Consider the following 14,426-nt stretch of genomic DNA (forward strand, 5'->3'; position numbering starts at 1 on the left):
CACACACGAACTGCGTTCACTGTGGGGCTAACCCAAGCCATCGTGCGCTACAGTATAGATGCCGTCGGACGACGACTGTGTTTCATCCACAGATGAGCGGCCTCACGCAGCGCTTGAACAAAACCACTGCAGACAAGCTCGCCATGGTCGCCGACGCTGAACCTGGGATGTCTTCCTTCCGTACGTCATGTTCGTCTACTACACCGCAGTTGAGATGACCAGTCATATATGACACATTTTAGGCTCATTTACGGCGAAGAAGCAACGACAACGCTTGACGCCATGCTGCCAAACGTCACCAGTGAGGACAACCTTGACGTCACTGCCTGCTTGCAGCGTGCGGGAGCTCTACGAGTCGCTCGGCTACGCATTACACACCAAGAGCGAACCTACGCCCGACGCAACTATCTCCGCCGTCGCCACGCACAATACAAGCCAAGTGACCGCGTATGGGTGTAGACGCTTATTCTGCAGCAGCCCAATAAAGAGCTTGTTTCAGTACCACGTTAATCTGCTCGTCTGATTTTTCATGACATTTTCACCGCCTCGTGAAATATTTATTATAAATTGTAGTAGATTTACTTCCTTTTACACCTCATTCACTGCCTATAATTTCACAACTTTATAAGTCAAAGTTGGATAAAACTTAAAGGGCGGGAAGCGAGTTCTTGGTTAGCCCTGTTTACATGAAGCAATAACGTCTGGTTGAGTAGGGGGTCTGGCTGAGCGAGGTCCACCCAACTCGACCAGTGCGTGTTCGACCAGTGCGTGTTTAGATGAACTTGATTTTAGGGAGTCGAGACCGGTTCAACTGCAGCGACACCAAGCGTCGAGCGAGCAAGCAGTGGCAGCCTCCGAAATTGGGGAAGCCATCGCTGTATAGGAGGCGCGACGGCGCACGTGATAAGCAACTGATAACCAAAAGAGCAAATGGCGCACTCGGTGTACAACTGTTGCCAGATTATATTAAAGAGTTCGGCAACGCTGGTCAAACAGGTGTTTCCTCTCGACCCATGACTGTGTGATAGAATGGTGCAGGTGCGGCCCTTTGTCCAATTCCTCAATGACGTGGGCCGTCTTCCTAACCCCCGTCGATCGCTTGTCATGGTAGGGAATGCTATGCAGCTTGTCAAAAGAACGCGCCTTCTCAACGTCACGCACCATAAGCTCGAGCAAAAAAGGAAAGCAGAAATCCTTTCAGAAAACAGCCTAAGCAAGAAAAAAGGGAAGAAAGAGCTCAAGTCCATCCAAGTTATGAGTAAAAACCTGCGCGCACGAACACAGACAACCAAGAGGTTGGTGCTAGAGTGTAGTAGCGACAAAAATATGCTGATGCCAGGTGGGGCCACGTCGCAGTGGTTACATATGGCGCGAATTTCAAATCCCCGCAGAAAATACATAGACAACTTTCAGAGCCTGTAAAACGCAAACACTAGGCTCGATATGGATGAAAATTGCGGCTTAACAACAAAGAGAGTAAAAGGAAGGAAATGTTGCGGACGAAATTTTGATATCTGGCTTAGTTTTTTCACAAGATGACATGAAAGACCGACATATCTAAAAGTGCAATTTTTCTGGATATTTACCTCTGAATTGTGAAAAAAAATTAAACTTAAAAAATAAAATCTGTCCGCAACATTTCTTCTGTTCACTAAGAAAGATAACGCTGCCACAAACCTCATGAAAATCTGTCCATTTTTAGACACGATACAACTTCTGAAAGTTCCCATGTATTTCCTAGGGACACTGTCACTGGTGAACCCTCCAAAGCAAATAATATAACCCATCAGTATACATTGGGCAAAAGAAGATTCTCGTAACGCTGACCTCAGGAAAGCGGAGCGCCTTGGTGACCAAGTCGCAACGACAAACGTTGCATCTAAAAAAATTACATGTGCCCTGGCTCCCACCGGAAGTTTCCTGCTTGCTAATGGCTTAACAAGGCGGAAGCAGGCATATCATATATTGAAAAATCAAACGGCGGCACTACCCGCTTTGGTGATGTGACGATAGAACTCTCGCAATGACTCAGAACGTAACAAATGCCGTAAAAGTTTCGGCGGCTGCCGCTGGCGTGGATGTCTACCACCTGCTGCACACGTGCGCAGAATCAAAGAGCCCAACGCCAGGAACATCACCGAAAAATATGGGCACAAGGGATGGAGAGATTGTCAGGTAGCTGATGCAGAAGAATAAGAGCCGAAGCCTGCTGAAGTTTTTGCATGAGAACAGCCTGCGCGACTACCTCTAGTCTAACGCTAGCCTCAACGTAAAACAAACGTCAAACGCTCAGTTAAAAAAAGGGAACTAGCGCTGCGAGAGACGATTGCAAGATAAAGACGAGGAACAAAGCGACGTGCCGTATTTTTTGCCCCTGCCGCTTTTACGTGCGCAGTTGCCGTTGAAGCTGTGAGCAAGAAGGAAAAAACTTGCTGGCATTTCTGCGCTACGCTTAGGCTACTGTTTTTTGTGGCATACTTCAGTGCTTTGCCGCTGTGTGGTGCCTTGCGTGATAGCCAAGCATTTTTTGCACTTTAGTGCCGCGGTGGCTCAGTGGTTAGGGCGCTCGGCTACTACTGATTCGGACTTCCAGGGTTCGAACACGACCGCGGCGGCTGCGTTTCTATGGAGGCAAAATGCTAAGGCGCCCTTGTGTTGTGCGATGTAAGTGCACGTTAAAGATCCCAAGGTGGTCGAAATTATTCCGGAGCCGTCCACTACGGCACCTCTTTTTTCCTTTCTTCTTTCAATCCCTCCTTTATCTTTTCCCTTGCGGCGCGGTTCAGGTGTCTAACGATATATGAGACAGATACTGCGTCATTTCCTTTTCCCCAAAACCAATTAATATTATTATTATTGAGCGTTGCAGATGAAGCCACCGAGTTGTTATTGGGCGCGAGCTCCACCACTGGAGCGAATGGCGCTAGCGTCGACCTTGCGCAGCAAGTGGGATCGCGTGTCTCCTCTCACTGCTGCAGAAGCGGACTATCGGTCACAGTTAGGCGTTCTAAATGCTACAAGTCGCGCTATCATCTGCATTTTTCGTTGTTAGTGAGTGCCAGCATTTTACACTTCGATCGTGTGTCGTCGTCGGTGCTGCTACAGTTTATTTCAGCTTTCCCCATGGTCGCTTACTGCCCTGTGCCTCAATACCGGACTTACGCGGTGGAACCAGGCGTAAGCTTCCACTTCTATCCGAAAGACAGGAAGCTACGAGAAGTCTGGTTAGTCAAGCTGCGTATGGGCAAAGATGCGAGTGTACATTCTCCTGTGTGCAGCAAACATTTCACCGAAGAAGATTTCGTCTATGGAGTTGGCGCTAAACTGTTCGGTGAGTAGCGGCCGAAGCTGCCGCGAGCATTTACGTCCGCGCATGTCACTCTTGTGGAGGTAACGAAGGTTAATTGCTGACAGGATGGAAAAGGCGCTGGCTTCTACGCGACGCAGTGCCGTCCCATAACCTGCCTGTTCGACCTTCGACCTTTGGATCGTCAGCCGTCTGCTCGGCGTCGCCGAAACAGGGCACAGGGCGGAGGTAAGCTGAATTTGCGTGGTAGCAACGGGCGCGATTACGCAGTTTTATTGCGCGCACAGCACGCCGTGCGTTGCATATTTACATGTTTCGAAACGAGTATTGCACTGTGTCTCAAATAACTGTTTTTGCTTGCTGCGCTTGTTTTGTGCAGTGATGCTTTAGGTAACGTTGGCGTGTAATTGATGAATGGATGTACTCATTGTGTCGCGACACTCATAAAAGTGCACTAATGCTTGCCTGTGGCACGCGACTTCTATAATTAAGCTAATTTTGTATTTTGGCGCTCCTATGCTTGATGATGTTACCTTTTCTTAGAAGTGTTAGATTCAGTGTCTGGTAATGATGCTCATGTCATTGCTTTGCGTTTCGAGTCCCTTGCACGTGCGTGACAAGCACGTACGAGCGTATTTTAAAACGGCTTGGCTAAATGTCCACTGCATCCATTCTTAAAATCATTGTACACCATAAGCTAAAATTTTGTTTCCACAAATGAGCTAAGCAAGCAGGAGCACAGTTTTAACAACCAACGTTAATAAATACAAAGCCTCGTGCTCTTCAGGATGTTGGCAATCGTATGTTTATTGGTGTTACATCATCACCTATGTATCAACTGCGAGCTTCTTTATTTGTTAATCAAGAATGTCAATAGAGAGGAATTAAGGGTGGTATTGCAGTGCATGCAGCAAGTTTGGAGAATTTATACCTACTTGCATAGCAAAGGCTGTGGCCAACTGTTTTAATTATTGGCTTTCATACAGCTAGAGGTTTGCAGTACCATTTTGGGAGAAATGCATATCTGAATCTGACATTTTATTTCCAGAAGACAGGGCGTTGATCGACATTTTTTCTAAAGAGAAGCCGTTACCGTTGCCTGCATGTCAGCCAGAGATTGAAGCTAGTGCATCTTCTTCAGGAGAAATTGAAGACAGTGCACCTGACTCACGGGGCAACGCAGATATCACAGTCCAGGTGGCAATCAAGGTATCATTGTCAGTTGTGTTATTTATATATTTATTGCCTTTGTTGACTGCGAAAATAATTTACATTATCTGCTTCAGATATCCCTGCTGAGCTTCAAGCCGTAAGGAAGGAGATTGCCGTGCAAGCCAACACGCTCGATGCTGCACGAAAACAACCGCTGAGCACGGCAAGCATTGAGGGAGAAAAAGATCTGAACATTTTAACTGGTATTCCCTGCTTCCAGCTGTTCTATAACATACGCGATGTTTATACTGACAGCCGGATTCTAATGCAAGCAAACCGGTTTTGCTTATCAAACTAAGACGCGGTGTTGTTAACGCTCATCAAGCTTCACCACAACATGTCATTTGCATTGCTTGGTGTGCTTTTTGGTGTTCACCGCACCACAGCATCAGAAATATTCAACACCAGTGTAATAATCTTGGCTGAAATAATGAAAAATGCAGTTTTTTGGCCGAGCAAGGAAGCTGTTGTTGATAACTTGACGGTGTACTTCAAGGAGTACTCGAGTGTGAGAGCTGTGCAAGATGGCACGGAGATCCCAATTCAGAGGCCAAAGAATATGGAGTCCCAGCTGTTGACATACAGGTGGTACAAGGGTGTGTACACAGCCAAGGTTTTAGTCTGTGAGACACCGGGAGGTCACATATGTTATGTAAGCAAATCTTATGGTGGCCGGGCATCTGACTCCCATATAACGAAGGAAAGGAAGATACTAGAATTGTTTCTACCTTCAATTGACAGTGTCATGGTGGATAAAGGGTTCTTAATAGACAAACTTTGCCTTGAGCATCAAATCACAATGGTGCGTCCCCCGTTCCTACGCAAGAGAAAGCAACTTACAAAAAATGAAGCTGAAAAAAATCAAAGTATCGCAGCCGCTCGCGTTCATGTGGAGCGTACAATCCAGCGAATGAAAGTGTTTAAGATATTGACGGGGAACTTGGGCACCGAGCTTTTTGCTTACATTGATCACATTATACAAGTCATTGCGGGAATTGTGAATCTCTCGAAGCCCATCTTCAGCAGCGACAAGTTTTTGGTACAATAAAGGGCTACCAAAGTGCATGGACATAATGTTTCAGTACAGTTTCTTCTTAGATTCTTTCCTACGGCTCCTTTATATGTTTCCTTGAACCAAGTGGTAAGCATTTTTGAAATATTCCTTTAAGTAGGTTGTACACTGAATTTGCTTCTTTATGTTCTTATCACCAGTTTTCATCATATGCCTTACTTTTGTTACTTCCGTTACATATGTGCTTGGTGTCTTGCTTCTATTGACCAAAATGTTTTTCTGTAATCGTTTAGTGTTTTCTCTCTGTACACACTTTTTTCTTCCTTGTGTCAGTGCCTCCAAATGTGTTCCCCCTTTGGAATCACAGGGCATTCCTGTATATAAGTGATTACGCAGCAAACAGCATGACATTAAGTACGCAAGTTGCATTTTCATAGTGTCAGTAACAGCAAAGTTCGAAATGCTCTAAAGTAAAAACATTTTTTACTGCCAGCCATGGGAATAGTAAAAATGAAATAATGGTGGACAACAGTGTTCATTGCGAGACAAGGGAAGGCAACACATATGACTTGAAAAAGTAGACAGCCCTCTCCACAACATCATTGAAGAAAGAAGCGTTGAACTCTACAGGGAACAACATGTAGTTTTCCCTGTCTTGAAACACAAAAACATCTGCACTAGACACCCCTGCCAAACCCATCTGGACCTGCACTTGACAGAAATACCTGCTGGTCTTCTTCAGAGACAAGCTTATGCCTTCACTTGTTATTTCTTTTGCCTTGAATTTCTCTAAACTCATCGGGCACTTCACTTCAAGAACTCTTGGAGCGCAGCAGTCGCATGTGACTACCCCATCTGGACTGGCACCAATGCATGGATGCTGGTCTGAAATTAAAAGTGCGCACTGTTCAACTTTCACATTTTCAAGCTGACTTGCAGCTAAATAAGCTATCTTTGCTGTTTCTTCTAGAAGAGTGCCTCTTAACATTGCAGGTGTCTGCACAGTTTCCTTTCGACACAACTTTCAGCAGAGGTCGCACATCATGTGGGCCCATCCTTGTTCTGGGTGTATGCACTCGTGTATAAACAGAATAAGCAATTGATGCTGTTACCATTCCTTTTCTGTATATCCACCAGTCTGGAGAATTTGCTTGGGTTTTTGTTAAATTATTTATAATGTCAATTTTTGTGTTTGTGTATGTTTGTTGGAGGCAGCTGTAAATTTCTTCTGCTGAGAGCACTCCTGCTTCAATGACCTTCTCAGCAGCTTCAACAAGTGCTGGTGGGTTTCTCACGCCAAGGTTTGCTCGTCTTCCTGTGCTTGTTTGACTGTCTTCATGCTGCTCATGCAGCTGAACAGTGGATGAGATTGGCTGTATGGGTAGCAGTGGCGCTGTATCGCTGCATGATGGATCCACAGTTGTATTGCTGAACCTTTACTTGACAATGGGTATGTCAATTGGTCACAGCGACTTACTGAAATGAAAGAAATACAAATTTATTCCTATACTTTTAAACAAAAGAAATTGGTCTGCATTTTTTGTATTTGGTTATATTGCTCTCACTAAAAGGCGTATACTGAAGCATCTGCTTTTTCCTTAAACCATTTATTTTATGGGTAACAAAACAGTAAGCTCGAATAACAGGCACAAACAGTGACAACGCACTATATGAAAATGTTTACACCCAGTAAATAAGCTTGCTAATTGTTGGCATTGGTAAGTTTCAATTGCCATGCTATAACAAGGTGCTAAGTCACGAAGCAGATTGCATCAAACTAAACTATAACAATATATCCACTTACTGCCTTCATTGTGGTGGAGTGCGACACAGTTGTATGGCAATTCTTGAAGCAACCTTTGCAGGAAGTTGCCATCAGGCACCTCTCTCTTTTAGCCTGAAACGTGAAAAGCTCCATCAGCTTATTCTCCTGAGTACACTAATAGCGTTTTCACTACACGTGAGCACTTTTTAATCATCATTATGATGATAAAAACTGAACTTAGTACAGCTCTGAGGCTGTTGGATGGCTGCTCTCAACAAAATTTCTGCTGCTTAACTTGATCAGTACTCCAGAGATTCTCAGAGTACATTGGAAGAAGCTCTTGTGGCGTCAGGCTTACTAAACAGTCACGCTCGAAATGAGAAAGTTTCACTTAAAAGTACAGTTAAATATTTTTGTGAGTATGTCAAGCAACATTTCCAAGATTTATTTTTATTTTGATGCTTTTTCTCCTTGCTTAACACATGAAACCTCTTAGAAACAATTAAAAAGCATCTATTGTATTGTTTTAACCATCTTAAATCAAGTATTCTAGCTATGGTGGACGAACAACTTTGATAACAGCCACGGCTTGTTAGTCTCAATGCACTCTGTGCGAGACCACAAAAAGCATTGACCTCAATGATCATTCACAACACTTATCTGACACTAGTATTATGAACTAAGCAAGCACTTGAAACCACAAAAAGAGTCCCTGTTAAAAAACTATTGTAACTTTGACTAACCTGCAGCATGCATTGTAGAGACATTGGCACATATAAGTGCGCGAGTACAAATACCAGTGATACTCTGTTCATAATCAAATTAAACAGCAGTAACGATAAACGGCTCTCTTTTCTTATGAAGGGTACAGAAACCTGACAGTACTCTGCCTTGGTGTATCTTAGTTTATGAGCAAAATAATGATGACAGACTATGCACCTTATTTTGCCGCTGCAAATTTCGTGTATGGTTACGCCAAAATCAAACTTGCGCCACAAAAACAACATCTAACGTTGCTACAGTTTGAAGTGCAGTCATGACTGCCAATCAATCATATGCTAATAAAATAACATTCAGTAATACTCTATCCTCCTCTTATTTCAAATTTGATGCAACATGTATCATGACTTACCTTTGTGGTACAAGGCAGGTCCACTATCTTCCTTGGTGCATATTTTCCTTTCACACCAGCTTTCTGATCTTTTCCCCATTGCTGAGGCAAATCAGTAGATGACATGAGGTCGAAGGTCTCTGCGTCATTAATGTGCAGCAGAAGAGCGACCATGTGCTTGCACTTGTAACTAACTTTTGTTTCCTAAAACAAAGCACGCATATCAGCATGAATAGGGCGCTCGACTACTGATCCGGAGTTCCCGGGTTCGAAACCGACCGCGGCGGCTGCGTTTTTATGGAGGAAAAACGCTAAGGCGCCCGTGTGCTGTGCGATGTCAGTGCACGTTAAAGATCCCCAGGTGGTCGAAATTATTCCGGAGCGCTCCACTACGGCACCTCCTTCTTCCTCTCTTCTTTCACTCCCTTCCTTATCCCTTCCCTTACGGCGCGGTTCAGGTGTCCAACGATATATGAGACAGATACTGCGCCATTTCCTTTCCCCAAAAACCAATTAATATTATTATTATTATTACAAAACACACCTTACTTTACAAATTTCTCACTTGTTTCAGCAGTAGATGCAGATTACATGTTACAATGTTTCATAATATTCGTTAGTAATATGTGGAATTTAATTGACAGAAAACTGTCTGCAGAGCAAAAGATAAACTACAACAGTTATATTCCATCCATGAAACCAACGTTAGTATTCATACCCTGCTTTGCAAGTGCAAGATGCAGCAGTCACTGTCCTTCCTTTTACTTTTATCTCCAGTTCATGAGGATCTTTGTTGATAGCGGAGGTCTGAAGGATAAGCCCAACAAACGTGACCTCATCGTCTTTGCAAAGCTTCACACTGCACACCACCACGTGCTTCGCCTCATAGACGGCCTCCCCTTCTATCAAAAGCCGGGAGGTCTCAAATTTCTTATCAATGAAGTCATTGATGCTCGACAGCGGAAGTTTCACTGAAATGACATAAAAGATTGTACAGCGTAACAGACAAAAAATAACATGCACGCAGCTTTAAACGAAGTGGTAATTTTAAATGGCCGAGAAAGCCGTAAACACGAGATAGAACATTACAAATTGTGACCTCATGAGGAAAGGGTCAACAAAACTAGTCTGAGCGGAGTAAACACACATTCGCCCAAAGCTCGAATGAGAATATGATCGCGGTCAATAAGCACGAATGCGCGGCGTTAAATACAGCACAGTTACATTTAAATATTTCTCCGCGTCGTCTCCGCCGTCCAACCTGACTGCTCCAAGTTCAGTGGTGCAGTCGAACGGCGCCGCTTCCGCCAGCACTGCTCGAAATCGCTCCGCACCTGTCGCGGAGAAATTTCATTACCGAGATTAGTGACCACTTACCTCTGACTGGTGGTGTTGAACCTTCAGTTCTCTCCATAGCATCACCATCAACGCTGGTCGATGCACGCTCGTTGCCAATTCAACAGCTCGCTCACACGGTAACGCGTGCTTTGCTTTTGTCGAATGAGTGAGCTTGATGCCTCAAATTGAGCTTAAGCAGGTCCAAAACCAAGTTTGTTTATTAAATGAATAAATAAACTGTTAGCGCGCAACTAAACTACACGGGAAAGCGTCACACAGTAGTAGTTCAACGCCGGTTATCCCACTTAGTGCTTCAGGCGCGCGCCGCTGAGAGATGGCGCCACAGTATGTCCTCGAGCCCAATACGCGAATGGTTGTGAGCTACAGTTACCGGTTACTCTTCTTTTTTCGTTCCGGAGGTGATACAGCTGCCCATCTATTCCACCGAGACTATCTTATTCTTTTATGTCTATTACTTTTCCTCTTCGCCATCAATTTCATTCTCAGATAAAACACGTAACATTGAAAACTTATCACCCTACCTTAGTGGCCGTGTATTCATTGCACCCTCTATGTGACATACAGTGCATTCCGGTGAAGGCATGGTTAGCAGGATAAATTATGCCTATATTGTTGGTCAGGTTATTTTCCAGATAAGCCGTCCATCTGCCGAAAGAGAAATAGACAAAAATCTGAAAGTCTGAATAAAAGCTGCTGTGGATTTCGCACATATCTAACCGAGTGGAGCGGTATTTCTAATATAAGAGGCGGCCCCACGTGTAGCCTGTATTGAAATTTCCGGCATCTTTGAAGGGTCTTCAGCTCACCAATGACGCTAAGCCAACCGGTTGTCCATGAATTCACGCTCAAACACCCCGTGGCACCAACATTGTATGAGCATATTTTGCGTGTGGCGGTCTTCGGTTCGTGGGCGCACGTTTCCTGTTGCTGGCCCTGTTCTCATTTATCAGAAATGCAAGCTGGCATGAAAGCATCGCTTCGTTGTTGACGCTTCAACTGCAATTCAAGGAAGTGCACCTTCAGATCTTCAGGCCATTGCCGCTTGAGTTCGCGTTCACTGCGGCGTTCATGATTTTCGATTTTGATGATTTTCAATCCATAACGAAAAGGAAGAAGGCCGGATAGAGAGAAGAAATAATGGAAGATGAGCGAACTATCTGTGCACCTCATTTCTTAGCCGATACCCTTGTGTGGACATCGCCATTGTATGAGGTCAACAACAACAACAACAACAACAACAACAACAACAACAACAACAACAACAACAACAACAACAACAACAACAACATATGCCGCAGTGGAGGGCTCCGAAATAATTTAGACTACCTGGGGATCTTTAACGTGCACTGACATCGCACAGCACACGGGCGCCTTTCGATTTTCGCCCCCAAGAAAACTCGGCGGCCGCGGTCGGCTTCGAGCACTGTTACTTCAGCTCAGCAGCCGAGTGCCATAAAATTTGTTTCAAAGGATTACAATAAGTATATTGAGAACTTCGCTGAAATTATGATTTTTCAGAGCGACATTTATTTCTTCGTAGAGTTGTTTATAGAAAACTTAAACATTTATAGTCGAGAAAAAGCCCAAGAAGTAACTGGTATGTTTGATTGGAGAAGTCTCTTACAAAGCGGAACGCCATTCATGCAAAGATATTTTCAGTACAAAAGCGAGTGGGATTACTTACGAAGGAAGTCACATTTCTTTTACATGTTTATATGGGGAGCGGTAGGTAGGCACAGTAATATAATAATCGCTTATAGAGTGTCTATGAACCGGATACATCGACGTCTTCGCCGTAAACGCTTGTGCTTTTGTTGGCAGCCCGAGCAACTTCGGAAAGACGCTACTCTATTGTGGGTGATACTGGCTCGTGTGCAGTGTGCAGCATCTTCCCAGACATCACTGGGGGATGCGCTGGGGGTGGCTTGGGTGACGGGGGTCCCTACGGTGCGGCTATAGAACAAGGCGGCGGACACGGCCGCGCCCAGCGCAATTAACACGCAGAACGCCACAAAAATGACCGCTGCAACTAGGCCTACCGTTTTGTGCGCGCCTTCAGTCTTGATACCGGTAATCCAGGCACCCTGGGTCTTGCCTCCTGTAATTAAACTGCACACCTTTTCTCATGTCGGGCAGACAAACAACGCACAGGCATGCTGTCAGTTGTTCACTGTCTTCTCTAATCAATGGCCACGGATGAGTTTCATCGACTGTTAGCAAGGTCGTGTCCGTTCTAGCAAAGCTAAAGTTCAGCGACAAAGAAAAAACACGGCACGTAGGCATTGTACAACGCAGTCCCGTGCGTTGAACATCGTTTGAAGTTTCAGTGGTTGCAAACAAGTGTTCATTTCGGAAGAGAAAGCGTAAAAAATTCGCCGCGTTTTCAGCTATCGTAACCTGTGCCATACATACTGAAGAAAACACAACAACCACTGATTCATAAGGGGATGATATTGTACCGTGCCGACCAGCCGAAGAATGAGGCGAAACGAACGATGGCAGTGAGATAATTTTAGTGGCGGCAGGCCTAGCGCGAGCGCTCCGTCCCGCGCCACTGCCAACTTCGTCGTCTTCGTGACACTGCCCGGGGCTGCCAAGCGATCGTCCCGATAGTGAATAGAAGACACCGACGAAGAGACGCGCTCGGTGGTGGTGGGTTCAAAGGACGGTACAAAAGAAATGACATGGGGGAAGTGCTGGCCGCCACGATGAAAGATATGGCCGAATGAATCCTGGTCCACGAAGCTTGCGGGCCGCAGATCGCCAGGAGCCGACGGCCGAAGCCCTTGGACGCACCGTACTGCAGGGGCAGAGGGGCTTTGTCCTCACTTGTGGGCAGCGTCTCGGGTCGGTCGGGTCATGGGGTCGGATCGCAGCAGCGTCATCATGTCTTCGTGTCTTGCGATCAAGGCGTGGGACGGGGATGGGGTGAGCGGCGAGGTCGATTCGGGCTTGGCAGCCTGGGGCATGGCGGGAAGGCGCGGATCAGGAACTGAAGGCAGACTACTACAGCTGACGGAGCAGACACCGAAGCTCCAGAACCAAGATGGGGACGATACTCCGCCCCTCACACTAAATGTTACGTGGCGACCAGCCGAAAAATCAGGCGAGATAAACGATGGCAGTGAGATGATTTTAATGGCTGCTGGCCGAGCGCGAGCGCTCCGTCCTGTGCCACTGCCAACTTCGTCACCTTCGTGACACTATTTTGTACATATTGAATGCATATTTCGCCGAGCTTATACAGTTGGATACATGTTGTTAACGTGCACTGGTCTTTGGAGTTATGTGGCAGTTTGGACACGCACAGGCGCCCGCGAATGTTTGCGAAACATTCAGTACACGGACATTCTTAATTGCCTGGTAGAATAAACATGGAGACGAACTGAATAATGCCGCGACCTCCTTAGTACACCGCTCTATTTTATGTCGCTCCAAATAGCAAGAACAGTAATAAGCCTATATTGTTTTCAGTTCTGTAAACAGTTCCAAGCGCATATGTACGTGCTAATTTTTTCAACCCTTTAGGTATGCAGACACAATCGTTCGCAACAATCAGGGCTACAACAGCTATGAGTCAGCTCTTTCATTCTAGCGGCTTTACTTATGACATAACAATTCTAGCATCCATAAAAAACTGAGAAGAGTGATTAATTAGGAACAAATTAGAAGCAGTCGTTGTGCATAATTATGGCGTTGCAGACTACTTAACATTGTGATGGGATGAGAAACACTGAAACGCTTATTGACAATTCTTCGTTCTGTTGGCGAAGAACTTACCTGGACGCAAGGACCATACTATCGCTCTATACTGGACTTCATGATCAGCTAGCCTTTTTTCATTAATTTGGTCATTATTACATCTTTCATCACACTGTCGTCCACCATTGAAGCCCTGAGGCAATAAATCTCTCTGAAGAAGAAAAGAACTTTCCTAATTTTGTAACGCTCAGCACTCAAAAATTCAAAAATAACCTTTTTTTAAGACGTGCGTGGTTTCAGCAAAAGATTAGCAGTTTAAGTGTGCTTTCTCTGCGAAATTTGTGTGAGGGGCGTCCGCCGGAGTAAGTGGTGGTAGTGCCGCCGTCACCACAAGTGAACCGCTATGCCCGAGACTGAGGTCTGCAATGCTCGCCGCAGAAATCGGAATTCGTGTATCTGCGCCGTGGTGGCTCAGTGGTTAGGGCGCTCGGCTAGTGATCCGGAGTTTCCGGGTTGGAACCCGACCACGGCGGCTGCGTATTTATGGAGGCAAAACGCTAAGGGGCCCGTGTGTTTTGCGATGTCAGTGCCCGTTAAAGATGCCCAGGTGGTCGAAATTATTCCGGAGCCCTCCACTACGGCACCTCGTACTTCCTTTCTTCTTTCACTCCCTCTTTTATCCCTTCCCTTACGGCGCGGTTCAGGTGTCTAACGATATATGAGACAGATACTGCGCCATTTCTTTTCCTCAAAAAGCAATTAAAATTATTATTATTATTACTATTATTAATCGCTGATAATCACGTTTTCAGCCGGGTCTGGGTTGCGGATTACACTTGAGTTGAGCAGTGCATGCTGTGTGTTCACACACTCAGACTAAGGCTGGAAGGGGTGCCAACACAGTCGTTGGTGATAGGTTCTTGCCGAGAAGGCTGGATCTTATCACAAGATATGAAGG

The 14,426-nt window shown here is 45.4% G+C and overlaps 1 pseudogene; it reads left to right on the top strand.

The window, feature by feature from the left end:
• The first annotated feature begins 3,123 nt into the window (after positions 1 to 3,123).
• Positions 3,124 to 5,567, top strand: LOC144129668 (uncharacterized; annotated as a pseudogene).
• The last annotated feature ends 8,859 nt before the right edge of the window (positions 5,568 to 14,426 follow it).

The sequence above is a fragment of the Amblyomma americanum genome, chromosome 4 (genome assembly GCF_052857255.1).
Source record: "Amblyomma americanum isolate KBUSLIRL-KWMA chromosome 4, ASM5285725v1, whole genome shotgun sequence".
In the NCBI taxonomy this organism is placed as follows: Eukaryota; Metazoa; Arthropoda; class Arachnida; order Ixodida; family Ixodidae; genus Amblyomma; species Amblyomma americanum.